At 44.4% G+C, this 27,561-nt stretch overlaps 1 long non-coding RNA gene across 6 annotated transcripts in view; it reads left to right on the forward strand.

Annotated features, from left to right (window-relative positions):
• The first annotated feature begins 11,482 nt into the window (after nucleotides 1–11,482).
• The window catches only part of LOC128348840 (uncharacterized), a 133,211-nt gene continuing 117,132 nt past the window's right edge, over nucleotides 11,483–27,561 (forward strand). For 5 of the 6 annotated variants that reach the window (XR_008318374.1, XR_008318372.1, XR_008318376.1 and 2 more), the window contains exons 1-2: nucleotides 11,493–11,609; nucleotides 17,003–17,153. This is a non-coding gene — a long non-coding RNA (uncharacterized LOC128348840). Of the gene's footprint in view, nucleotides 11,610–16,197; nucleotides 16,351–17,002; nucleotides 17,154–27,561 lie in introns of all 6 variants that reach the window. The other variant, XR_008318375.1, reaches the window with a different exon arrangement.

Genomic DNA, 27,561 nt, shown 5'->3' on the forward strand with positions numbered 1-27,561 from the left:
ACATTCCCATTTGTATGTACATCTACATACCTACAATTGGTCCAATTTAGGATTCTCAGCTGTTGAAATAAAATAGAAAATTCTGGGATCTGGGTGGGCCATGAGGCAGGAACTGTATGGGGAGGAAGGGGCTCAAAATGAGTCTGGTGGTGAATCCAGGGGTGAAGCCCACTGTTTTTTGGTGGGTCTGGGACAGAACCAAGTGCAGAAGCAGTCTGTTCATCTAAGATGGGATTTTTAAAATGTCAACTGACTCAGGGGATAAAAGAAACAGTTGGCCCAAAAGCAAAAATACACCAGCCATACTATTTTAATTCTTCTTGGTTTGTTGGAAACCTTACCAGTGACCAGAGGTGCTCTTAACCCTGGATTTGGGGCTGAGGTCCAGGGCCTCCACCGCCCCTGCCCCCCCATCCTCTTTAGACTGTCCTGGGTGGTGTGGTTGCCCGGTGTAGCATGATGATGCTTAATTTGCAGGGGAGGGGGGGGCCTCAGGAGGCTCAGGGAAGGAAGAAGGGAACAGCTTGGGTGGGGCACTGACTGTTCTGTCGTTTGCCTCTGCCCCACCAGGTGTGTGTGATCTCCTCTGGGCTGCTGCTGGGGCTCTGCTGCTATCTAGGGCAGGCTGGCCCAAGGGCTTGGGGGAAGGAAGAAGGGAACAACTTGGGTGGGGCACTGACTGTGCTGTCTTTTGTGAGCTGCCGGAGCCCCAGAAACCTTTCCTAATTCTGCCATCAAGAAACCAATATGAGAGCTTGAAGAAAGCATGAGTCCTGGGCCTCGTTTTTACTAAACAGAGGAGCTGTGTTTGGTTAGTCTGAGGGGATGTGCCTGGGAGAGCAGAAAAGCGGGGATGAGGTGGGGGCAGCAATATCACAGGTAGCGGGCAGAGGGAGGTATGGCGGTGGGAGTTGGGCAGGCCATTACAGGGGAAAGCGGTCCAGGCAATTGATGCCTCTTCCTTTTTCTGTTGGTCTCCTCCCAACCCTCTGACCCCAGGGAGCTCTGAGAACACTCCCTCGAGGATTAGGGTGCTGCTGCTGAATGCCAGGTCAGTCAATGCTAAAACTTCTCTCATCCGCGATTTGGTTGTGGATGAGCGTGCTGACCTGGTATGTGTGACGGAGACCTGGTTGGATGAGCTGGGTGGGGTTGGTCTCTCTCAGCTCTGTCCTCCAGGTTTCCAGATCATGCAACAGCCCCGCCTCGATGGTCGGGGAGGGGGCGTTACAGTCATCTATTGAGAGATCCTCCCCGTTTCCAAATGCCCAGTCAGGCAATCTCAGAATTTTGAATGTTTGTCCTTGAGGGTGGGCTTCTGAGATAGGCTGGGGATTCTGCTGGTGTACCGACCACCCCGCTTCACTTCAGTCTCCCTACCTGAGCTGGCGGGGGTGGTCTCAGAGGTGGCCTTGGGTTCCCCTAAGCTTATTGTTTTGGAGGATTTCAATGCCTACTCTGAGGCCCCCCTAGTGGGTGTGGCTCAGGATTTCATGGCCTCCATGGGCCATGTTGTGTTGGATTCTTTTCAGTTGGTGCGGCCTGAGGATGTGGACAAGACCCTGTGCAGTGTGCGAGTGACATCGTGCGCTCTTGACCCTTGCGCTTCATGGCTAATAAAAGCTGTGAAGGAGGGTACAGGCAGATGGTTGGAGGTGATCATTAATGCTTCATTAAGGGAGGGCAGGATGCCATCATGCCTCAAGGAGGCGGTGGTAAGACCACTATTTAAAAAGCCCTCCCTTGATCCCTCCAACCAGGACATCTATAGACCAGTATCTAATCTTCCCTTTTTGGGCAAGGTGATAGAGCGTGTGGTGGCATCACAGCTGCAGAGGGCCTTGGATGATATGGATTATCTGGACCCTTTTCAATCTGGCTTCCGCCCTGGATATGGGACTGAGACTGCCTTGGTTGCTCTAGTGCAGGCCTGCTCAACTTAGGCCCTCCAGCTGTTTTTGAACTACAGCTCCCATAATACCCAGCCACAGTGGCCAATAACCAGGAATAATGGGAAATGTAGGCCAACATCTGCAGGAGGGCCAAAGTTGAGCAGCCCTGCTCTAGTGGATGACCTACACCGGGAACTAGACAGGGGGAGTGCATCCCTGTTGGTTCTGCTGGACCTCTCAGCGGCGTTCGATACCATCGAGCATGGTATCCTTCTGGGCTGCCTCTCGAGTATGGGAATTGGAGGTACTCCGTTGCAGTGGTTCTGGTCCTTTCTTGGGGGGAGGGTCCAGAAGGTGGTGCTGGGGGCTACTGCTCGGCCCCATGGCCTGTGGGGTCCCACAGGGTTCGGTCTTGTCCCCCATGCTGTTTAACATCTACATGAAGCCGCTGGGAGAGGTCATCCGGGGACTTGGACTGAGTTGTCAGCAATATGCGGATGACACTCAGCTCTATCTCTCCATGTCATCTGATCCTAGGGAGGCGGTGGATGTCCTGAATCGAGGGCTGGAGGCCGTGATGGGTTGGATGTGGGCAAATAAACTGAAATTGAATCCGGACAAGATGGAGGTACCGTTGGTCAGTAGGAGAGCCAATCGGGATGAGGAGATTTTACCGGTTCTGGATGGGGTTGCACTCCCCTTGAAGGAGCAAGTACGCAGCTTGGGGGTACTACTGGACCCAGCTCTGCTTTTGGAAGCTCAGGTGGAGGCAGTGGCCAGGGGTGCCATTGCACGGCTTCGGCTAGTGCACCAGCTGCATCTCTTTCTCGAGAAGGCAGATCTGGCCACAGTTACCCATGCCTTAGTCACATCATGGCTGGATTACTGTAACATGCTCTACGTGGAGCTGCCCTTGAAGAATATCCGGAAACTGCAGCTAGTGCAAAATGCGCCAGCTAGGGTTTTATCGGGAGCTGCCCGGTGGGAGCACATCACACCCATTTTGAAAGAGTTGCACTGGCTGCCAGTTCGTTTCTGGGTCCAATTCAAGGTGCTGGTTTTGACCTTTAAAGCCCTTAATGATTTTGGCCCAGGGTACTTGTGGGACCGCCTGCTCCCAAGGGTTGCTGCCTGCTTGACAAGGTCATCTGAGGGGGCTCTGCTCCGGGTACCGACAATGAGGGAAGCTCAGCTGTCGTGCACTTGGGACAGGGCCTTCTCTGTTGCTGCCACCAGACTTTGGAATGCTCTCCCAGTGGCCATTCAGTCTTCTGACTCCCATCAGTTTTTAGAAAGCTTGTAAAATCTTGGCTTTTTATCCAGGGCTTTACATGATTGTTTTATTGCTGCTTCTATGTGTTTTACTCGCGTATAGTTTTTATGCTTGTATTTTATAGATTTTAAATTAGATTGGTTTTATATTGTTAGCTTAATATTTTTATTGTCATTTTAATTGTATGTTTTTTAACTTTTGTAAACCGGCTTGGGATTGTTCTTAATGAAAGGTGATATATAAATGTAACTATAAATAAATAAATATATGGTACTTTCTCCCCAACATTTTATCCTCACAACAACCCTGTAAAGTAGGTTAGGCTAAGAGATAGTGAGGTCATTCACACAGTTCAAAACCTTTCCCACCCAGGTTTTGGAGCTTTGTGTGTATGCTCCCAGTTTTCAGTTGTGTGGAAGCAAGGTAAGAGGAAAACCTGGGTAGACGTGATTGTGTGGAAGCAAGATAGGAGGAAAAGCCACACAATCACTTCTACCCAGGATTTCCTCCTACCTTGCTTCCATACAACCGAAAACTGGGAGCACACAGAGTTCCCAAAACTGGGCAGTATACAGTTTTTTATTGTGTGCATGACCTCAGTGACTGTCCTAAGTGAGGACTTTAGACTGGGTCTCACCTCCCCAGTCCTAGTTCAACACTCTAACTCAGGCCTGCTCAACTTTGGGCCCCCAACTGTTTTTTGACCACAACTCCCATAATCCCCAGCCACAGTGACCAATAGCCAGAGATTATGGGTGTTGTAGGCCAACATCTGCAGGAGGGCCAAAGTTCAGCAGGCCTGCTCTAACTGGCACACCATGCTGATCCTCCAAATGTAGTTCTGAGCTGTGGTGTGTGAATTTCATTGGTCGGGATCTGCCCAGGCAGGAGAAGCCACAGAGAGAGAGGGAAGACTCACCTGCAAAAAGCAATGAACAACATTAAGAAGATGCACACCTAAGGGCTTGGTGGGAATATTTCACTCGTTGCAAAAGAACAGCCTTAGCTCAAATAATAAGAAACAAAAAGAAAATTGACTTTGTTTTAAACTGTCTTGCATAATCCCATCTAGCAAGCCCACCCCCCGCCCCCAGTGGCTGACTTAATTTTTCACATCTGAGGACAGCAGTTTCAAAATCACCGGACTTCAGAATAGATGTGACATGTCTACCAACAGTTGTCTGGTATTCCCAAGCTGCAAGGAAGTATCAAAACTATATCAAATACACACCTTTACAGAGCACATTGGCTTTAGATGTATTCCTAGATTGCCTATCAGGTCTGAACAAATTAAACTGAGGGTGGGGCATGTACTGAGAAGTTAGATGAGGCACATGCTGAAGGCTTGGCTCTAGACCTCTTGGCAGCTACTTATTTATATCCGATTTTATTTTCTCAATGAGAATTCCAAGTGGCTAATAACAGTAAATTAAAATTCAATACAATAATGAGCAGCATAGAACCCCCAAAAAGCATAATAAACATCAAAACAAGACAGAGGCAGCAAAAACCAGGTCACAACACAGAATCAGTACAAATTAGAAACACTCACCTATATTGGCTTAAAAGCCTTCAGCCTGCACTTAAATATGAGCAGAGAGTATGCCAACTCCACCTCAGGAGGGAGTGAGATCTACAGGCCTGGTTCATATGTAATGCCAAACCAGAGTTAAACAGGGCAGAGGTTGGAACTCCATTACATCCGAACTCATGAAACCACAGTTTTGCAGCAAGTGTGAACTCTGGGTTGCCTCATCAAACTCTAAATTGAGCCTTTGGTTTGCACAAAGGTTGACTGCTGAGACCTCTGACAAAGCGTTATGTCCGATTCTGGATGCTCCCATAACTGCAGTTTTGTGCTGATTTTCAAACCGCAATCATAGAAGTGGCAGCGCAGACCCACCAAGAGACATGGCAGCTCCATGCCCGTGGTGCTTCTTACTGGCTTCCTCTCAGAGAACCAGCCCCGCCCCTCCTGTCACCTATGCAGCTATGGAGTTGCCCAGCAACAGGGATGCCGCCATATCCCATTGCAGGTTTGTCATCCTCTCAAGCTGCGAAGTCACTTGGGGGCATCCTCTCTTCCCTCTCAGCACCTTGCTCTCCCCACCTGGCAAGCAGGAGGGAAAGGGGACAGGCACTAAGTGCTTTGCTCACCAAGAAGGGAGCGACAGTGATGTCTATGCACAAGCACAAACACTCCTGGTGGCAACATGAGCAGCGCACCCCATCACAGTGCTGGGAGGGGAAGATTTGGCAGGGGTGGGTGCCTGTGATTGGGTTTAAAAGGCAGCCCCAAGCAGGGATACTTGAGCAGTCAAGTTATAATTTTTCACAGAAATGTTGGGGAATGGGACTCCAGCCCCTTCCCCTTGGGGGTTATCAGTCCCTCATGAGAAGCACCATCTGTGGGGACTAATATCAAATTTACTCAAGTGCTTGCCACCCATTATCCCATGGACTGCTCTCTTGCTAGAGTGCCAGGCCATCAGGGCAAGAATGCTCTATGAAGGAAAGCCGCAGGGATGGGTACTTCAGCAAGTGCTGTCACAGTCTTGGCGACTGCGGCCAATTAACTGCTAAATTGTGTACCCTCTCAGCCTGCCCATCCACGTGGACATGTGCACCCTTGCCCACGCCATGAAACAGCAACCCCACTGTCCTGGGGCTGCTGGGACCTGGGGCTTCCCTCTCCCATGAATCCCCGTGCTGGGAGATCTGCATATGGTGCAATCCCAGACCGGGCCTGGTTAAAATGGATTTGAATGGGTTGAAATGGTTTGAATAGGTTAAAAAGGTCCATCCCAGAACCTAATGTCTCCCCCATCCACACATGCAGGCAGGCTCTGACTCATGGGGCATCAAAATCCCCTTTGGGTGCACACAAGGCTTTACCAAGAAGGGGGATTGCAGTGCTAAAGTTCACTCTTTTGCCATTGAGAGTTAAGTGCCCCATGTAAGTGGGGACCCCTATGGAGGGATTAGCCCAACCCGTCAGCATGCAGTCCTGAGGAAGAACTGGGGTAAACAGCCCTTGCTCCTCCCCAGTAGACTGTACCTCTCATGGGAGGGATAGCAAACATGACCATGGCACCCCATTGTCGGGAGGGGAGCAAATAGGTTTTTGCGGGTACTCCTGCCTCGATTTAAAAGGCAGCCCCAAGAAGGGATTCTGGAGCAGCCAAGTTCTATTCCCCCCCCCCACTGAACGGTGGAGAAAAGGGGGCCCAGCCCCTCTCTCTTGGGGGGTTTGTTCTCCCTATGCTTACTCATGAGCAAGGCTGGTTGCCAGGGTCAGTAGTGCTCCAGTCTTAGGAGAGTGTGCAACTGCTGTGAAGACAGATTCATCTAACCCGGAACAGACCACTTGCTCATGAGAGTGCCAGGCTGTGGGAACACATGCTTACAACTCATGAGAAGAATCATAAGAGGGGAGGGGAAAGAAATGCCAAGCAAATTCACTCATGATGCCTGACAGCAAAACATCCCCTTCTCCCACGACCACTCTCTCACAAGAGCAACAGGCCATTGGGGCTCTATATCAAGCCAGGTTGCCATGTGGAGGAAAGCCATGGGGAGGGGTACTCTGGAGACCGCTTTCCTTGTCTTGGTGACTGCCGCCAAATTGCCGTCAATGCGTGCCCCCTGCCCGCCCCTCCGCCCATGTGGACATGTACACCCTTGCCTTTCCCATCAATTTCTTATACTTGACCTTGTTTATTTCCAGCACATCACTTTTTTAGATGAATTCCATTTTTCCTTTCCACTGGAATTGCTTTTGACTAGACCTTTGGTTGCTTGATCAGGAATTCCTATTCCTTAGGATTCTTTCCTACATCAGTTTATCTAGCTATGGAATACATCTGGCACTTTTCTGAATTTATTAAAATCAGTTTCCCTTAAATCCAAGGTATATGTTTGACTCTGCTCACCTTTAGCATTCCAGAAGATCAAGCATTACATGGTCACTTTCCTTCAAGGTTCCCAGTACTTCAACCTCATTGACCAACTCTTCCCTTCTGGTTAGGATCAAGTCAAGGACAGTTGATTCCCTTGTTTCTTCCCCCATCTTCTGAAGAAGGAAATTGTCAGCAAGGTATGTCAGGAATTTGTTGGAAAGCCAGTGCTTAGTGGAGTGTCTCACTCAACAGATATCAACAGATAGCACGCAACAGATAGTTGAAGTCCACCACTCCTACTAATTCTTGCTTCCGTGAGCACAAATGTTATTTATTTCAGGAAAGCACCATCCACATCCTCTCCTTGGTTTAGTGGTCTGTAGTGAAGTGCAACTACAACGTTGTTTTTGTTGCCATTTCCATTTATTTTTACCCAGATGCTATTCACAAGGCTACCATGTTCACTCTATTTCTGTTCAGGTGCACACATTTCTGACATATGCTACACCCCCTCCCTTCCTATTGCGTTCTTTTTGAACATCGGCCGTGGCCAGCGGACAGACAATGGGGTTTATGCATTTTTGATGATGTCATAAAGCACCGCAGCCCATCCTCATTCAAGTATGTAGAGTACTTTTTGAGACCAATGCTACAGTCAGTGTGTGATAACAGTCCAGAGTATGTGAGAACAGCCTCAGTTTCCCCTGTAGCATCCAAGTTCCTGTCTTTAGAACTTATCTTTTTACTTAACTTTGTACTTTTGTCTCTGTTCCCCACTGGATTTAGACTAAAATCCTCTTGATCAGGTCTGAGAGGCTTCTGCAGATCTGCACCACACACATTTCTCCCAGTCCCTGTGAGTTCAGTAGTCCTTCACTGCCTATAGTCCTTCCCTGGGAAGCTTAGACTGTGGTCCCAGAATCCAAATCTCTCTTACCAGCACCATCTGCATCACTAGTAATTCACCTGAAATAGTCTTTTCTCTCTTTGTAGTGTTCTGCTATTTACAGGAAGAAATGATAACACCACCTGGGCTCCAAGGTCCTTCACCTTCCTTCCGAGCCTTGTAGTCAGATGTGATTCATGCCTGGCAGTGCCATTTGTTCTTACATGGATGAGCAAAAGGGAATGATCAGTGGGCTTGATATGTCTTGGCAACCTGTCCATTATATTCTTTGTCATACCATTAGCCAGCTCTTTTGAACTGAAGCTCTGGATTGTCTTCAAGATTCTCCAATTAGGGCAGAGTTATCCTGAAACTCCTCTTATGTGGTCAGACTGAATCTCTTTCAGTTTGTGACTCCTGAGGATGTGGACAGGCTGTTTCAGACTGAGTCCTGCCACCTGCTCTCTTTTGTTGCCCAGCTTAGCTTATTTTAACTAACAATTAGATTATCAGTCTGGTAAACATCATAAATGCTTCTCTAAGGGAGGGTAGGGTGCTTCCTTGCCTTAAGGAGGCTATCATTAGACCATACTTGAGAAAACCTACATTGGACTTAGAGTTAGGCTATTATAGGCCCTTCTCTAATCTCCCATGGTTATGTAAGGCAATTGAGAGGGTGGTGGTCCCTTGGCTCCAGACAGTCCTGGAGGAAACTGATTATCTACACCCATTTCAAACTGGCTTTCAAGTGGGTTTGAGACTGAGGATTGAGACTGCCTTGGTTGGCCTGATGGATGACCTCCAAATTGGTATTGACAGAGGGAGTGTGACTCTGCTGGGCTTTCAATACCATCGACCATGGTAACCTTCTGGGTCACCTGAGGGAGGTGGGATTAGGTGACACTGTTTTACAGTGGTTCTGTTCCAACCTCTCGGATAGATTCTAGATGGTGTCACTTGGAGACTGTTGCTCTGCAAAGCGATCATTTCTGAATGGAGTTCCACAAGTCTCCAAATTGTCTCTAAAGCTCTTTAACATCTACATGAGACCCCTGGGAGAGATCATCAAGACCAGAGATTTGGTGCAAGGTGTTATCAATATGCAGATGACATCCAAATCTATTTCCCCCTATCAACTTCATCAGGAAATGCATAACTCCCCTAAATGCCTGCCTGGAGATAGTTATGGGCTGGATGAGGGATAAAAAACTGAAGTTGTATCTGTGGAAGAAACAAGTTTCACGCTCAATTTTGAGTACCTTTGACAGGTTTTTATTAAAAGCTTTTCAGCTGAGAAGGACCAAAGAGTTACAAGCTGCCCCCACTGGCTTTCTAAGCATAAATGCTTAGGTGCATCTTGAGGCAACAAGGCTCAAAGGCAAAGGTAGTACGCAGACCACAGCCCTTTTATACACTATTGTATTGTCAGCAGTTTAATACAATCCTGCATACTTTTACAAACTGAATTCTCCACTGGTCAAGAATCCAAGTCATATAGCTTATATAGCAGTGAGAGGATGTTTAACTAAACGTAAAAATGTTTTAAAGTTTCCTTGCAGCCTTCCGCTGATGGAGCAGAAACTGTTTACCAGAGACTGTTTACCAAGAACTTTTTTCCTTACCTCAACCCTCTTATCCTCTTTTGGGCACGTACATGTTACAGTCAGGTCAAGACAAGGCTTTTGGGGTCCTTCTTTTTCATTTGCTTCCACAAATCCAAAAAAAGACGGAGGTATTGATAGTGGGGGTGTCAAGATCTGAGAAATGGTTTAGATCTGCCTGTTCTGGATGGGGTTGCCATGCCCCTGAAAGATCAGGTACATAGCTTGGGAGTGCTCCTGGATCCAAAACTCTCTCTGGTTTCTCAGGTTTCAGCAGTGGCCGGTATTCCTGTATCCAAAACTCTCTCTGGTTCTGCAGGCTGATGTGTGGTGAGGAGTGCTTTTTATCTGCTATTTCTGTTACATCAGCTATGCTCATTTCTGGAGATAAATGATCTTAAAACAGTATTACATATGCTGGTAACCTCCAGGCGTGACTACTGTAATGCTCTCTACATGGGACTGCCTTTGTACATAGTCTGGAAACTACAACTGGTACAGAATGTGGCAGCCAGAGTGTTCTCTGGGACAATCCAAAAGGATCATATAACACAGATTCTGACAGAATTGCACTGGCTGCCAATATGTTTCTGAGAAAAATACGAAGTGCTGGTCATTTACCTATAAAGCCCTGAATAGCTTAGGTCCAGGGTGCTTAAGAGAGCATCTCCTTAATAACTCTGCTGCTTATTAAGATCATGTGGGGCAGTCAGTTTATGGCTGCTGCCGGCTCATCTGGTGGTGACTTGGGGCCAGGCCTTCTCTATGGCTGCCCCAGAACTTTGGAATGCACTCCCTATCAAAATAAGAGCTGCTCCATCTCTGATTGCTTTTTAAAAGACCCTTAAGACACACCTGCTTTCTCAGGTTTTTAATTGAAACTAATTTTAAACTGTTTAATTGGTTTTACTCTGTGAATTGTTTTTAATTGGTTTTATTCTTTGAAACTGTTCTAATTTTTTGTTTTATTTTTATACTGGATTATATACACTGCCTAGAGATATATATCAGATGGTATATAAATATGATCAATAAATAAGGTAGACTAGGGGAAGAGGCGAAAGTGGATGAAAAAATGCAGCAGTGAAGAATGTGTGAATGGTATTGTGTTTGTGTTTTGTAAAGTAAAGATGAATGGGAAGCCTGACATAATGCTTTTCAGCATCATATTGATGCAAATAGTGTATGTGTGAACTAAATGGCTGATAATCATTGGGCAGCATCTGGACTGAGGTAGCCATGACTAAGTCCCATTGAAATTAATGGGATTTATGTTAGCCATGATAAAATGTCTCATTGGTTTCAATGGTGCTTAATCATGACTAATTAGTCTGGATGCTGCCCAGGGTCTTGAAAAATACAGATTTTACCTCAGTCTCCGGGACCATTATGTGACTTGGCTACATTACAAGCTCTGATTTGGATCTTGAACCAAGACGGGAATATTCTGTCATTATCACATACTTTCATATTCTTGTTCCCTTGGACACATTACATCTGCTGGAGTGGAGCTGGTGAGCAGATCAGCTGTTTTTTAGGGGTGTGCATGAATCAATTTTTGTGATTTGATTCGACTTCGAAACAAATAGCAAAAATGGGAATTGCCGGCTGGTTTGACGAAACGAATATTGGGGTGGGGGTGTGTCACAATTTGTCCATGGGGACATGGGTAGAACTACAATTAGGCAAGAGGAGACAGTTGTCTGGGGGGCCCACTGCCTGGAGGGGCCCCTAGAGACACCTCACATAACTCCCCATTGCCCCCTGCCCAGCCTAAAGGCCCCTCAGCCACTTGCCCTGTTTGCCCTCTCTCCTGCTTGTCTTCCTGGCTGGCAATGGAAGCAGCAGGCAAGCTGCTAGAGCTCCTTTTCTCCCCGACTCTCAGCTGATCAGCGGGTGGGCGGGGCTTCCAGAGAGGCCTCTGTGCAGGCCTCGCTGAAGCCTGAACTCGAGTAGGTCGGCAGGCCCCAAGCAAGCCAGGAAGGAGGAGGCAGCCAGGGTGGCCTCCACAGTTCTCTGCAGCAGACCCTCTGCCCAGGCCAGCCCAGTCCTTGCCAGGTAGAATGTGAATTCCTTGTTGTGGTTACCGCCCCTCCCCCCCATATATAGGATCTGCTTGCCATAGGGCTTTGCTATGGGGGTAGGGAGACTGAGAAGTCTCTGAATATATAATTTAAAATGGATTGGAAAATTTGCTGGCTTAAAAAAAAGAACTATCTAAAAAATCCTATAGGTGGCTTGTTTCATGGCAGAAAATTACAAAAACTTCTGGAACAAACTATATTATATTATATTATATTATATTATATTATATTATATTATATTATATTATATTAATTCATTTATAAATGCACTTATGTTCAAGTTGTTTTGCAACCCAGAAGGCCTGAGTGAGAACTGTGAAGCATGTGTTGTGCTTTTATTTTATTTTATTTTATTTTTCTTGCATGTGAACTGCTCCCCAATAACTTGCAGGGACTTCAGGGTAAATCTGGCCAACTTGTGAATGCAGCACCTCCATTCCAGAGGAGATGTGTGTTAAAGGGCTTTAAAAGCCTCATGTGAAAAACCTCCTGGAATCAAACTTTACTGAATTTGTTCAGAATTCTGAGAAGACAGGAATACATAGGCTCACACTGCATGGTTGAAGGTCTCCTTTGCTAATCTGCAGCGAGGAGGCCATTTTAATAATTAGTGTTTCTAGTGTGTTCTAGAAATGGGCAAGTGGGCAATTTATTTTTTTTAAAAACTTCCCCCTCAAATCCCATAGGATCCTATGGGGGTTTAGGTTATTTATTTATTTGTGGTAAACTGCCCAGAGACTTGTGTTTTGGGCAGTATATACATGTTTCAAATAAATAAATAAATAAATAAATAAATAAATAAATAAATTAAATTGCCTGCTTGCCCATTTCTTTTTTGGGTTGGATAGTAGGTAGCACCCATCACACCATACCACCCAACCCACTTTGGTGTCCCTAGGACCTACCTATGGGGAACAATAGGGTGATTCAAGTTCCCTATGGACAAAACAAGCAAGTGCAAATATTTTGCAACGCTGGCTTCAAAAATACTGAGGAAAAATACTGCAGAACAGAAGCACACACAGTCCCTCCCAACACAGAACAACACATTTTGCCATACATGCAGTCCAAAGATGGCCAAAAAAGAATCACTGACCCTGCATCCACTGCCAGCCACAGTACCTGCACTGCAGTAGCATCATTGGCATAAGTTGTTCTCTCATACACAATTATGACTCCGTCTTATTTGCAACAGCTGCCACAGCACAGCTGCACCCTTAGCAGCCAGCAATCATAGCCATAAGTTCAACTACAACAATGTCTTCAGCCACATTTTGACAGAGTGAGTACACCTTGCAATGCAGAATGCAGATTGCAGAGTAGTGAGTGAAGCACAAGTTAGTCTCAAGGCTAGACATGCAGCTCATCACAGCAATCATCAAGAAATGTTACACATACATAGAGAGACAGAGTGAGAGAGAGAGAGAGACAGCTGCCAATGTCTATTTTTTGCCAATGTCCATTTCTTGCCACAACACCATCTGGTAAACAGACAAAACCAAAACCACAATTTAAGGAAGGAAGGAAGGCACCAAAGCTCTGCCTTTGTTAATCTGAGATTCAGCAAAACCAGATAGTTATAGCTGCAATAGGTAGCACAGCATTATGTTCTGTGCTGAGAAAAGAAAACCACGAAATCTAACCTTCCTTTTGTTGTTGTACTGTCTGATCTCCGATCGTAATAAAGTTACTTACTTACTAACCTTCCTTGATTCCTTCCTCCTCTCCTGATGTAAGGGCTCTCTCTGTCTCTCAGCCCCTTTGGATACATTTTGAAATGCCCTCATGTTTTTTGTTCCTCCTTTGTCAATCTGAGATCTAACAAAACAGTTATAGCAGCACTCAATGCTGAGAAAAGAAAATCACAAAATCAAATCTACCTTCCTACTTCCTCCCTCCTGTTCTGGTGTAGCCTCTTTTTCATAAGGGCTGTCTCTCTCTCTCTCTCTCTCTGCCTCTCAGTCCCTTTTAATATACATTTTGAAATTCCCTCCAAAAGTGTTCCCCCAACTCCTCTCTTCCTCCAGCCAACTGGGGCACAGTTGCCATGCCAGCACTTGGTTTGTATGACAACAAGCTAACTAAGAAGCAAGGAGATCTCAAGCCAATCAGAAGTCAGTGCAAGATCATGGAGGGGAAAGTTCGCCAAAATGGCCTCTTGAATAATGCAAATCGATTTGTGCTGAATCAGGACTGATTTGATTCAACCTCAAATCAACCCCTTCATTTAAGAGGTGATTAGATGTGTGGTCAAATCTGTAAATCGCCCCCGAGTCAATGCAAATCGATTCATGTATGAATCGAATTACACATCCCTACTCTCTTCCTTTTTTAATTAATAATTTTCCAGACAGGAACAATTTTAACAAACATACATTAAAACAAAGAAACAAAAACAGATACAATTTTCATCTTTTGGCATGATATATTGCCTTCTCTCAACTCTCTCAAATATAGTATATAAATAAACATTAAACAAACAAAAAGTTTTCCTGTGATACAGAATCCAAGCTAGAGTAAGAATCATGTGGTGCAACATTGGCCTGCACCACTTTAGACTACAAATGGGGAAATCCCTAGTTTGAAAGCTTTGCCTATTAAAAAAAATCCCAGAACACAGAAAACACAACAGAGAGAAAGTTAAGCCAGAAGAATCCTCCTACTAAACATTCCAATTTTCTATGTAGTTCTGCATATAGCCCAGCATCCCCTCCGTATGCAGTCTTAAGTGGTACAGCTTAGCTAGAACTACACCAGGTGACTATGCAATTTGTTAGGCCTGCCTTCTTATAGCCTATGCAGTTACTTCATATCCAGGGCTGTGCATTCTCTGTGATTAAAGCAGGTCAAAATTATGCACCAAATTCAGCAAAATTGTGATATTTCTTTCTTTCCCTCTCTTTGGCATAATTCATTATGTTAATATTAAACCTCCCAGAGAATTTGCGTTTTGGGTGGTATAGAAATATGCTAAATAAAATAAATATTAGTCATGGGGAAAAACAATGAACCAATACAGGGACTGTAGCTGTACCATCTGACTGGGAAACCTATTCAGCTCCTGTTTTGAGATTTCACCAGGCATTGGATGCAAACTTTCAAGTCTCCCTTTGCAACCATAAAGGCTGTACAGTTAAAAAAACTAATTCAAAAAACGAAAGCTGAGTTTCCTGGAAAGCAGGATTGAGCAGCCAGTGAAATATCTGTGGCTTTTTTGTGTGATACTGGCATACACACAACCCTGTTTATGCCCTTCTAACCTTTCCCCAGGAAACAACAAGTATTTGAACAGGGTCCTTAATGTCTCTGGTATGCCTTAGGCATTCTATCATCCTTCAGTACTAAGTTGAAAGGAAGATGACTATGAGGCAGTTCTCACTTTTAGCCAGCTCTGTAGCAGTGATGGGTGCCCACCTGGTGCTGCAGAGATCCCCACAATGCACCACACAATCATGTGATGTATTGTGGGATTTTGAGGGCCCAGGACAACGCATCCCGGTCCCCAAACCTCTGTGCTGCCTAGAGCAGCCGGTGACCATCTGAGTGTGCAGTGAGTGCACCCAGCAAGGACTGAGTAGTTGTCTGTAGGGAAGGTAAATTTCAGCAGCCTTCCCCACCGCCCGCCCTGAAGCCCTTCTCGTTGATCGTGAGAAAGGGCTCTATATCTGGCAAGATCGATTAAGATTTTACAAGCTATTTGTATGGTGATTAAAGTGAGTTCAGACCTTGCATACTGTCCCTAGCCCTACTGCCAAGCACAAGTCTCATTAAAATCCAGTTTGTATCACTGCAAACCAAGGGGGTGTAGAAGAGGGCAAAATCCTTAAGATGTTGTCATCAGAGATGCCTTGCGAGGATATGAGCATTAACCAGATATTCCAGATGGTCTCTGATGTTCACAAATCTGTGTATTTTAAAGGAAATAGTCAAAAGGGCAGCTTTTTGGTTAGAGGCCACGTGTCTGCTGAGGGCTGGTGGTAGCTGAAAATAAGGATGCCAAAGACATACAGGAATGTGAGCAATAAGTTTCCTGCTTCTCTTAGGTTAAAAGGTAATCCAATATTATTCAGAACCACAACTGCAGTTCTGTATTTGTCTTCTCTCCCCACCCCAACAGGCTGTTGGCATAGCATTTCCTTCCCTAGCTGCCTGAAAGGGAGCCTTATTTTGATGGCTAAGCTATTCCCAAAATACTACATGACAAGATAGGAGATCAATCTTCTCTTTAGGAGGTGATATCACAGTTCAACATGTTCTTTGTTTAAGACCCTTTAAAAACTAATAACTTCAGCTGTGGAAGCACTAGATGGGCTGTCATTTCTATTATTGTACGTTCTGGTTTATAGAAACAGGACTGAGTGAATCTGAGTATGTCTTTAAACCATGTTGCCTTTTCCATGTTTCTTAAAGGCAGTTTCTTACTCAAAGGCAGTAAACCTGTTTGAGTGCCACACAGGGTTGCATCCACACCTTGTGCATACATCAGTTGAGACTTGAGAAAACTTACACATCTGACACACCGCCACACATTAAACTGTTAAAATGCTTATGCTACTTTCCAGTTCAGAAGCAAGATGCTGCTGAAGACCAATTTCAGGGGAGCAATGGCAGGAGAGGTGGCATGCCTTCATAGTAACATAGAAAGCTGCCTTACACTAAATCCAACCATTGATCAACCTACGCAGTATTGTCTACATTGATTGGCAGCATTTCAGGTATGAGTCTTTTCCAGCCTTACCTGGAGATGCCAGGGATTGATTCTGGGATGTTCTGGATGCTCTACTACTGAGCTACAATCCTACCCCATTTCATCTTCTACTTGTGGGCTTCCAGAGGCATCTGGTGGGACACTGTAGGAGGAAACAGGATACTGACTGAACTTGATAGGCCTTGGATTTGATCCAGCAAGGTGCTTATGGAGAAGGTCCTTATGGATAAAAGTTTCCATGTCAGCACAAACCCAATACTTGAAGGCTTCATGGACTCATTAGCAAGTCCATCAATGTCAAATGATGAAGTATCCAGCAGTGCTTATTAGTATGGATTTTTAACTTGCCTTTCAGTAAAACATTCCTAAGGCAGGGAGTCACAATATAATACATAAGTCATAAAATATTAAAACAATTGGAACCCTTGCTAACTGGACAAAGAGGAACCTTTTTAACATGGTGATTCTCTTTATTTAGCAAGGGGAGAGTAACTGGCCCTATCCACCCCCACCACAGTACCTTCAGTGACTGTTGCTGGTGTCTATCTTATGTTTCTTTTTAGATTGTGAGCCCTTTGGGGACAGGCAGCCATTTTATTTACTTACTTACCTACTTACTTACTTACTTATTATTTCTCTATGTTTCTCTCTTATTGCAGGTATAATCATAGATGGTCATAGATGTATGAGTCAGCCCTTGGCAGAAGTTAGGCCTCCTGTTTCGGTCTGTTGTTCATTTTAATTTGGTTGGTTTTTGGTTCATATTATGAGCTGTCAGCATCAAAGACTGAAGGAGAGCATTTCTCATAGGTGAGTTTTAAATTGCCTCCAAGCTTCTTGTATGTTATTTTTGTGGATGTTCATTTGTTGTTGGTATAGAAGATAAAGCAGAGGAGAGTGTTTTGTAATGCAAATGAGCATTCTGGCCATTGTAGTTTTTATATTTATATTGCAAACTGACTGAAGCAAAAACTGCATGTGTGAAAATGTCTGAAATTAGGACTTAGTTATTATCTGTAGAACCAGCTATGTAGAATATTCTCTACCCATTGTGAACACCATATAATGGCGCACTTCTTCCATGAGGTAGGGGTTGTTCTCTCTGAGGTGCCAGTTTAAGCAGATGGTTATATTTTGCCACTACCAGTAATATGCATTTACCTCAAAGGGTACTGTGTTAGTTTTCAGAAGAGAAACCCCATAAGCAGTTTTCAGATTTAAAATGGAATAAGTTTTCCTCTTCTTCACCATTAATCACAAATTTGACTATGGCTGCATACACAAGTAACATGGAACCACAGTTGAATGGGCCAACAGTTCCACGGATGTTATGTTACCCAGGATAGTACCTCCAGTGATTCTTGCTGGTATATATTTTGTGTTTCTTTTTAGATTGTGAGCCCTTTGGGGAAAGGGATCTATCTTATTTATTTGTTATTTCTCTGTGTAAACTGCCCTGAGCCATTTTTGGAAGGGCAGTATAGAAATCAAATAAATAATAATAATAATGTCCCCCAGTGAGGCACTACCTTGGCGTGGTTGTGGGGCTTGCGTGCTCTGAGGAAGGTGAGAGCTATGCCAGAGGTCCAACCATACTGGACAGGTCTCACCAGAGGAGCCAGACAAAGAGTGCCTTTCCCTGTCACGCCCTTGATCTCCGACAGTTGACAGTGAAGCTGTCAACTTTCCAGGCGATGCAGGAGTGTCTGAGGGGCAGAGCCCAGCTGTCAGTGTTCATGAAACAGCTGTGGATAATGACTCTGAGCAGGCACAACAACCTGAGGCAGCAGAAATCGTGAAAGACCAATCGGAAGAAGAGCTATGCAACCAACCCCCGCTGACCCCCCAACAGCGGCGTGTCACGAGACGCAGGGATCAATTGGAGACTATTAGGAAAAGCAAACGCCTCTTGCAGAGGGCTGATAAGCCTTAAATCCCTGCCAGCTGGGAGCTCTCGTGGCTTGCACTATAAATCACGTCGTCAGTCGGCTACTCACTGCTGAAAAACAACATTCGTCAAACTATATGTCGACAGCATGCAGCCAAGTAAAGTCAAGACCTTGACACTCCCATCAACAATATAGTGAGACGTAACTTTAAAAAATCTATACCAGATCGGGCATCGCCTGGGTCAACAAGGACCGCATCAGGTGCTGGAGTCCCTGGACATCTGGTGGCAAGTGGGCAACAGGACTCAGGATCTTCATTTGAGCAACCAGGGCTAGAGACTGCAAAGTTACTGGAAGAAACGTCGCTTAACCGGAAAAAATATACAAAAAATGCCAGTAAGGAAATAATGATCTGCTATTACAAGTCTAGTCCAACCAGAAGAGGTTATTTAAAAAGAATGTACCAGATTTGGAAAGAGAAGCATCCAGATACAGAAATAACAGAACAAAGGCTAACAGACCAGAGAAGATTCATAATAAGAAATAAAGTATTCACAGGAGTTAAGCTGGAAGAACTGCAAAGAACAACACAGGCTCAAGATATGGAAGAAGAATTACCACCAACTGAAGAAGTTGCTCAGGCGCAGGTGGAGGAGGTGCTGGAAATAGAGGATGCCACTGTTGCTGAACTGTTTCAAAATCAAAACCAGGCAACCTCCCCTTTGCCTTCACCTCAAAAACCCGAACAGAAAAGCAACAAGAACTAAAGCAAAAAATAACTGAGCACATGAACCAAACAACCACCAGGGTTCAACTTCCCGCTCTAAAAACAGTTGCCAAAAAACAACTTGCTCAGGCATTGAAAGATGTCAATGCTGCACTTCCAGAAATAACAACCAATAATTTGCAAGAAACAAACCAACTAATGTACAGTGCAGCAACAATAACAACACAAGAGCTCGGATATAAGATCAATGGACCTGTAAAAAAAAAAAAAGTAGTACATCACCTAAATGGAAGATTAGATTAGAAAATAAAATCTCCAGGCTTAGATCAGATGCTAGTAAATTGAAAGATATGAAAGACAAGAAGCTAAAGAATGAAAACACCAAACGGTATCTGCTGCAAAAATACCACCTAGATTCAAGGAAAATTAGAGAAGTCCTGGAAATAAAAAAGCAGCAAATAACAACAGTGTCAAAGAAGATTAGCAGATACGAAGCCAGAATTATACAACAGAGGCAGAATCTCCAATTCCAGTCGAATCAGAGACGTTTCTACCAAAGCATAGAAGGAGAAACTGCAAGAAACCTAGAAACACCAAATAAAGAAGAAACAGTGCAATTCTGGGGGAAATTATGGGACAATCCAATAGATTATAATAAAAAAGCAGGCTGGATAAAAGAGGTTGAAAAATGTAACCAACAAATGCAAGATCTAATAATAACACCAGAATAAATAAGTGAAAGAGCAAAGAAAATTAAAAATTGGACTGCTCCAGGCGAAGATGAACTGCATGCCTTTTGGCTTAAACACCTAACAAGCCTTCATAAACAACTATCAAAACAGTTCAATCACATTATGCAAGGCGGTGATATCGAACAATGGCTAACAACTGGGAAAACTCATCTCATCATGAAAGACCCAGCAAAAGGTGCAGTTCCAAGTAATTATAGACCAATAACCTGCCTGCCAACCATGTTCAAATTATTAACTGGAATAATAGCAGATGAAGTAATGCAGCACTTATTAACTAATAAGCATCTTCCAGCTGAACAGAAAGGAAATTGCCCGAACACAAGAGGCACAAAAGACCAGCTGCTGATTGACAAAATGATTTTAGAAAATTGCAAGAGAAGAAAAACCAATCTAAGTTTTGCATGGATTGACTACAAGAAAGCCTTCGACTCATTGCCTCACACATGAATACTAAAATGTTTAGAAACAACTGGTGTCAGCAAAAACATTCAGATATTTATTTTAAAAAAGCAATGAGCATGTGGAGTACACAGTTAACAATCAATGGCGAGACACTTGGACAGGTTAGCATTAGAAGAGGCATTTTCCAAGGGGACTCACTATCCCCTCTGTTGTTTGTAATCGCCATGACCCCACTTTCACAAATACTGAACAAAACAGGCCTCAGATACCAAACATCTAAAACATCAAGTAAAATCAACCATCTGCTGTACATGGACAATCTGAAGTTGTATGGATAGTCCCAGTAAGAAATTGAATCACTGCTAAACACTGTCCGTATATTCAGTAGCGATATAGCAATGGAGTTTGGACTAGACAAGTGTGCTGCATTAATAATGAACAGAGGGAAAATAACAAAGACAGAAGGAATAGAACTGCCCAATGGAAGCAAGATCAAGAACCTGGAAGAGAAAGAACATTACAAATACTTGGGCATTCTCCAGGCTGATAACATTGCACACACTGAAGTTAAAAGAAAAATTGGAAGTGAATACATCAGGAAGTTAGAAAAATCCTCAAGTACAAACTCAATGGTGGGAACACCATAGAAGCCATAAACACCTGGGCTATACCTCTTATCAGATACAGTGCAGGAGTAATAGACTGGGCCCAGGCAGAGCTAGAGATGCTAGATCGTAAGACCAGGAAAATAATGACCATCAATCATGCTCTGCACCCCCGCAGTAATGTCGATTGGCTATACCTCCCTCGCAGCTCAGGTGGAAGAGGAATGCTGCAAGTCCATCAAACAGTAGAGGAGGAGAAAAGAGGCCTTGAAGAATATATAAAGGACAGTGAAGAAGATGCACTCCAAATGGTCAATAATGCGAAACTATTCAACACCAATGAAACAAAGCAGGCCTACAAGAAAGAACAAGTCAAGAACCGAGCAGAAAAAATGGAAAAATAAGTCCCTGCATGGTCAATATTTGCACAATATAAGTGCAAAATCAAACATCACCAAGACCTGGCAATGGCTTAAGAATGGCAACTTGAAGAAAGAAACAGAGGGTTTAATACTGGCTGCACAAGAACATGCACTAAGAACAAATGCAATAAGAACAAAAGTAGAAAAGTCAACAACAAACAGCAAGTGCCGCCTTTGTCAAGAAGCAGATGAAAACAGGGACCACCTAATCAGCTGTTGTAAAAAGATCGCACAGACTGACTACAAACAAAGGCATGACAAGGTAGCAGGGATGATACACTGGAACATCTGCAAAAAATACAAGCTACCTGTAGCCAAAAATTGGTGGGACCATAAAATTGAAAAAGTTGTAGAAAATGAAGATGCAAAAACATTATGGGACTTCCAACTACAAACAGACAAACATCTGCCACACAATACACCAGATATAACTGTAGTCGAGAAAAAGAAAAACAAGTTAAAATAATTGACATAGCAATACCAGGGGATAGCAGAATAGAAGAAAAAGAAATAGGAAAAATCACAAAATACAAAGATCTACAAATTGAAATTGAAAGGCTGTGGCAGAAAAAGACCAAAATCATCCCAGTGGTAATTGGCGCCCTGGGTGCAGTTCCAAAAGACCTTGAAGAGCACCTCAACACCATAGGGGTCACAGAAATCACCATCAGCCAATTACAAAAAGCAACTTTACTGGGAACAGCCTATCTTCTGCGACTATATCTTTAAAAGCAACAACATTGACAATAAAATTCAGCCATCCCAGGTCCTTGGGAAGGACTCAATGTCTGGATAAAACAAACCAGTCAATAACACCTGTCTCTGTCTGACTGTGTAAATAAATAAATAATAATGTCCAAATGCAGGCAAATGGAGTTTGGTGAGGTGACAAAACTGAGGGTTCAGATTTGGAACTCCTATCTTGAACCCTCAGATTGTAGTGAGTTCCGCTGCCACAACACGAGGTTCCACGCAGCCTGCGGTACAACCAAATTTGGAACCGCAGGCTGCATCCCTTGGAAACTGAGTTGAGGAAGGAAGCTTCTCTCTCAATTTCTGCATGATTGGCTGTGCAGGCTGTCCTTCAGTCAAGAAGGAAGTCCGTACATCCAGATCCCCCTCCTCTCTGCAGTCTCACTGACTGCAGAGAGATTGTTCTCCAGTACTTCCAAATTCTGATGGGAGAGCTGGTGCGTGTAGGCATTACATGCAAATGTGGCCTATGTTTAAAATGATCCATGTGGGATGTAGACCTGAATTAGTGGGTCAAGTGACTAACCCTGGACCCACTGTTGAAATAAGAGCCTCCCCATCTCTGTCAATTTTTAAAAAGGCACTGAAGACATATTTATTTCATCCAGGCTTTTAATTAGATTTATAATTTTAATATTTTAATGTTGGGTTTTAAAATGATTTTAATGTTAATAATTGTAATGTTTAAATGATTTGAACTGTTTAACTGATTTAATGATTAAATGTTTTAAACGGTAAACCGCCCAGAGACTCAAGTTGTGGGTGGCATTAAAATATGCTAAATAAATAATAAATAACCCTAAAGAAGTCTGGCCATCAACACACATACCACTGATATTGCAACAATCCACATTGGTCTGTGTATCAAGTGGACATGTGAATAGGCAGGAAAGAAAGTGGAAGAGACAGCCACTTAAAAATCAAACTAACATTTTAACTAGGATATATGAAGCCTTCCTGAGAAATTCACTTCTGTCAGATGTGCCTTCCCTCAGGAAGGTATCCACACATTTTCCTTTAACTTTGAGTCCAGTATAATGGCAGTGACAGTATCACCTTGGAATTAGATACAGGATACAGGGTACAGAAACAAAAAACCAAAAACCTTGAGCAGGGGCTTAGCAAGGTTGGAGTGGGCCCAGAGACAAGTTTTTAAAATGCCCCCCCCCCCCCGAAGCTCAGCTCATGAAGTAAAGAAATTTTTTTAAAGGTTTTGTAAATTGTGGATGATGCAAGTCATTTAATGGTACTAGAGAAAGATATGCTGTTCTGGTAGCTCCAGGTCTTAACACTCACATCAATTTCTGAGGATGAATACAACTGAATGAAGCCCGGACAGGTGCACAGCTGGGGGAGTCAGTCATTTGACTTACCTGTGCCCCCCCCAGGCAGTGGGCCCCCAGACAATTATCTCCCCTTGCCCTATTATAGTTACGCCCCTGACCATGAGTGCTGTTTGCCTGAATTTATTCATTCAGTGATACCTTAGATCCCTTAAAAAGATGCACACTTAAAAAAAGAAAGGTGTGGAATCTCCATTAACAATTCCTCAAAGCTAGGATGGAAGAAAAGGGTTTATTAACGGCTAAAGAAAAGGTTTCCCTTCATAATGATCCTTCTTCTGTATTGAAGAAAAGCCATCTCTTTCCTCTCTTTTTCTAATAAATGGTTTCTTTAGGGTTTAATTAACTTCTCTCCGCTCTCCCTTTGTGGAGAAGTGTCACCAGAACCACAAGACAAACTCTGTTTGCTCCTGTACTCCAAAGCACGATGCTGTCAGATAACTGTTGGTGTGCTGGAGCTTTTCTATTTAAAAGTAAATGATAGCATTGGGGATACAGGGTGGTAAAGCCAACAGTGAAGTACAAGGCTTTTCTTCCTCTGGTCATCGGTTTTAATGCTGGGGATGTAGACAAATTAATTTGCAGTGGCATTTGCCTCCTGCTTTCATGTGCAGCAGGAAGAGTTTCAGATCCTTGTTTCTGGGATGGGAGTGAAGGCAGAGACCATGGGGGCAGAGGATGAAGATCTAGATATTTATCTGTCGCAACCAGAAAGCTGGTTGGGACAGCATGCATGAGCATGATACAATTTTATCCTCACAATGTCCCTGAGGAGTAAGTTAGTATATGTTAGTCAGGCCTCAACTGGATAGGCTTTAGGCTGTTGGCTTCTGGGAGGGAAATGACTGCCTGCCAAGTGGACCAGAAGTGGGTGCATGATCCAAAACATGCAAGGGTCAACTTACAGAAATATCAGAGGCAGTTGTTTTGACAAAAGCAGGCAGAAATTAAGATCCAAGGGATCCCTTGAAATTAAGATCAAGGGATCTCAGAGGCTAGGCAGAGTCGTTGGACCAGAAACAACATGCCAGGACTGAGAAGCTAGTTCTGCTGCTGGAGCTTTCAAGGGCCTGTTGTGCTGAGAGTGTCTTTTGGATCCAGCTGACTGGATGCTCCAGCAGGCCAGTAATGAAGCCTAGAACCCTTGAAACCCAGAGCTCAGCTGACCAGGTGAACTCTATAAAGGGAGAGCAAAATGAATTAAACCCTAAAGAAACCATTTATTACAAAAGAAGTGGAAACCATTGCAGTACAAACTAGTGCTGACCTGAAAACATTCAGCAAAATACCATTTGTCTAATTGTGTGTATATTGTACAGGGACAATTTGAAAAGGGGCATGAATTTTCTAAAAACATTTGACATGTTTTGGAAACGTAATGCCCTGGGAGTGATACCATAGGGTGGTTTTCACCTTGGTTCTCACTATAGGTGGTTCTCATGACAGCTTTTCCTCCACCACAGATAATGTATTGGGTAAAAGTGCTGGGCAGGATGATGCCATGGGAGCCTTTGCCCGCCTCCAACACAGTCACTTCTGCCTCCTTCTATCTAGGTTTTTGCTGACATACAACCAAAAATCAGGAGTGTGCACAACTCCCATAGCTGTGAATTCCTATCCCACCCAGTTTACTATTGTGTAAACAACCCTTATTCTTGACACAGTCTGGGTGACAGTCCCCAGACCCACACCCCACCGTCTGCAGTTACACAGTCTGGGGTGAACAAATGGCAACCGGCAGTTGCTGGTTGTCTGGAAAAATAGCAGTACTTTAAGTACAGCTCCTACCACTGTGGCCAGCAAAGGCATGACATCTTCAGGATAAACAAGAGGAAACTACTGCCATTGCTAAGTGCAGTAAGGGTAGCCTGCCCCACCCCTGTTTCCACACCAAAACATTTGGGAAGGTTCGTAGTTTTCCACAATGTTCGTAGCCTTCCACAATCCCAGAAGTGACCTGAATTGCCGCATGCGCACTTGGCACTTCCGGTCACTTCCGGCCAAAGAGCGAATGGAGTGGCAGCCAACGGAGCCTTTACTAATGGAGTGCTGGTGGGGGGAAAGTGGAGGGAGGAGTCAGTGTACCCTCTTCCGCCCTTAAAGTTGTCCCCTCCACTGCCTTCGAGCCTCTGATCCGCCCAGTGTTTGAGCCTGGCCTCAAGGTTCAAACAGGTTCGTGCACATCTCTACAAGGCAGCTGTCTTTACAGTGCTATTGTACCAGCTGCTAGTGCAGCGTAGCATAACATACGGCCAACAGGTCAGATTAGGTCCATGAGCATGTTCTGACTGTCCCATTACCTTCCTTTCTGCCACTGCCTCCCCCCGCCAAAAAAATTGCCGCTGTCTGCAAAGAGCTCCTCTGTGTCTCCCCCCTGCAGCTTTCCGCTTGCCCAGTAGGACCTTGCTTGGGCAGGGAGTGAGTGGGCCATCCCGCTGGCAGAAGGGAAGAAAGGCCAAACAGCAGATTCCTTCTTCCTCCTGGCCCATTTCAATGGAACTGGCTACCAATAAGCCAAATCGTGGCTGGTTTTGGCCCACTGGGCCATTTGAGTTGTGTTCTCCTGAGCTAGTGGAAAGAAGATGAAAGGTGTTAGAGCAGAGCTGGCTGCTCTGCCTCTTCTTAAGTCTCAGCTAGGCCCTGATCTTGAGCATGCAGTTGTGCTTGTTCCTTCCTCCTGAGCAGGGCTGATGCAGAGGAGGCCATGGGCAGCTAGAAAAGCATTGTTTCTTCTGCATTGTTTCTTCTGAGCTTCATGTTGCTGCTGCTGCACGAGGTCCCAGGGATTATGAAGGAGGGCCTGGAGTAGAGCTCCTGACAGGGGACATGGCATCCCTCAGTATTTCTGGCTTCTTGTACAGGGATCATCTCTGGGGTCAGCTTCTGGCACTCCTTCAGGGGCTGTTGGCTCCCAAGGGTTGTAGCCTAGGCTGGGAGCCCAAAGTAAGATATTATTCCTTCTTCTTCCTGGAGGACATTCAAATCAGGTTTTAGATCTGAGCACGCACAGGACCTGGCAGAAATGATAGGAATGCCTAAATGGTGTAAGGGAGAGCTTGCCCTGCTAACTGGGCAAAAAGGCACCTTTTTAATATGGTGATTTAATATGGTTTTTCATATATGGTGCTATGCCTGGGGTATCTGAAGAGAGCATCTGCTTCACAGCAGATTCAATTCGAGGGATTAGATTCGCATAGTCATCAGCACCTCCATCAAGACCTTTGGAGAAAGCAGAAGCCCCAGAGTCCCCCCCCCCCAAAAGCTGAAGGAAATAGAGGATTTTTTAACCCCAGACATAACTAGGGCTAAGCCAGAATTCGCAGCCTCCATTGGGGAGAATGAATCAAAGTCTTGTCTGTCCTGGTCCCTGATAGTCAGCAAGGAGGTCGGATTAAATCCAATGAATATGTGGACTAGCACACTCCAATCAGGATTGGATTTGGGGGGTGGGGGGAGCCCTGTCTGTAAAACTTCCAGGGGGAGAATAACTGGCCCTCTCCACCCCAATCACAGTACCTCCAGTGACTGTTGCTGATGTCTATCATGTTTCTTTTTAGATTGTGAGCCCTTTGGGGACAGGGATCCATCTTCTCTCACTCTCTCTCTCTCTGTAAACCACTTTGGAACCTTTTGTTGAGAAGCAGTATATAAATATTTGTTTTTTGTTGGAGGAGTTGTATATCACCAACAAGTTGTTCTAGTAAGAACTCTAATCTGCCTACCTTCCTTTCACTATCTCTACAATTAGACTAAATTTGGTCTAAAATTGGTTAGACAGTTCACAAGTTGGCCCACTTGTACCTCATACATTTATGTGTCCATCATCTTGAATTGGGGTGGATGACATCATCACAAACTATGCCATTGAAGTGTCCCTATGTATCCCCACAACTGTACCGGATTTGGTTCTTATTAGTCCAGGCACTGAGAAGTTGAGGCGGGGAACACACATGGACACACACACACACACACACACACACACACACACACACACACTGAATGCCAGGTGAAATCATAAGCCTACTGAAAAGTAGGCCAAAAATAGAGAAATGTTTTCTGAATGCTTTAATTCCATTATCATAAGTTTGACTTGACTAGTAGTTTATGGCTTGACTTTTATTTTTCTGAGTTATCTCTCTGCATTTGTGTGCTCTGCCATGGATTCAGTGATTGTCCTTAAGATCATTCTCAGCCTATGTATTCTCCATCTGGAAAACCAGTAACTTTTCCACTTTGTCTTCTGAATTCCTCATTCTTTAAAAATATGCTGAATATGTGCATTATACATGTAGCCTGAAGTATAGTCTGTGGCTCAGCTAGCCTGC

This window comes from Hemicordylus capensis, chromosome 3, assembly GCF_027244095.1.
Source record: "Hemicordylus capensis ecotype Gifberg chromosome 3, rHemCap1.1.pri, whole genome shotgun sequence".
Lineage (NCBI taxonomy): Eukaryota > Metazoa > Chordata > Lepidosauria > Squamata > Cordylidae > Hemicordylus > Hemicordylus capensis.